The sequence below is a fragment of the Gastrolobium bilobum genome, unplaced genomic scaffold (assembly GCF_033153095.1).
Source record: "Gastrolobium bilobum isolate Gb01-03AN ecotype WA unplaced genomic scaffold, APGP_CSIRO_Gbil_v1 utg80869, whole genome shotgun sequence".
NCBI classification, from domain to species: Eukaryota; Viridiplantae; Streptophyta; class Magnoliopsida; order Fabales; family Fabaceae; genus Gastrolobium; species Gastrolobium bilobum.
In genome coordinates, this window is record NW_026900068.1 from 122995 (window position 1) to 123894 (window position 900).

Genomic DNA, 900 nt, shown 5'->3' on the forward strand with positions numbered 1-900 from the left:
AATCAATCAAATTTATTTGTTTCCCCAATTTTAGCCAACTAATAATAGATATTATTTATAAGCTTAACAGTTTTCCATGCAGAAAATAATGAAAAACCTTTAAATATTCTATAAATACTTAATGGCAAACATCATTTTACGACGCAGAAGTTAGATGGTCACTGATCGCTGAATGGCCATTCATTTTTATAGTGATTAAATGTTTACAATTTATTTTTAACAGAATTATATGTCTTTTTTATTTAAATTTAAAATTTAAATTCTTTTGTGTTAATTTTACATATTTTTGAAAAATTAATTTTTTATCTTTTATCTCTTACGATCCCCAATACTTTAAACTATTATTTAATATGTAACTATACTTTTTTTAAACAAACAAAACATTTTATGGTTGAGAAGAAAAATACATTTTTTTTATAATTTTATATTTTTTTAAATTAGTTATACACATATATTTAAAATGTTTATGTTAAATATTTTAAAAAAAATTACTTGTACAAAATTCTTTTATCTTTTTGTATTATATTTTCGAATTTAAAAAAAAAACATTCTGGAATATTCACTTTTTTTTAAGGATGTTGGTTTCAAGGCTAATTATGATAAATTTAATTAGAAGATAAAAAGTTTCATATGCCTATATTATATTTTGGAATTGAAGATCCACCAATTTCTCTTCTAGTTCATATTCTCAATATGAGCATGCAAAACAAAGCTTTCCAATGCATAATTACATTGAATTAGGCTAGGCACTTATACAATAGGCACAAACAAAAATAAAAAAAGTACAAGGATAAATTAATAGTGATAATTAAAGCAAAAAAATTCCTAAAAGAAAAATTGCTTTGAAACTACGTTGTTGGGTTGCACTGGTCTAACATCTAGCACACTTCAAACATTCTT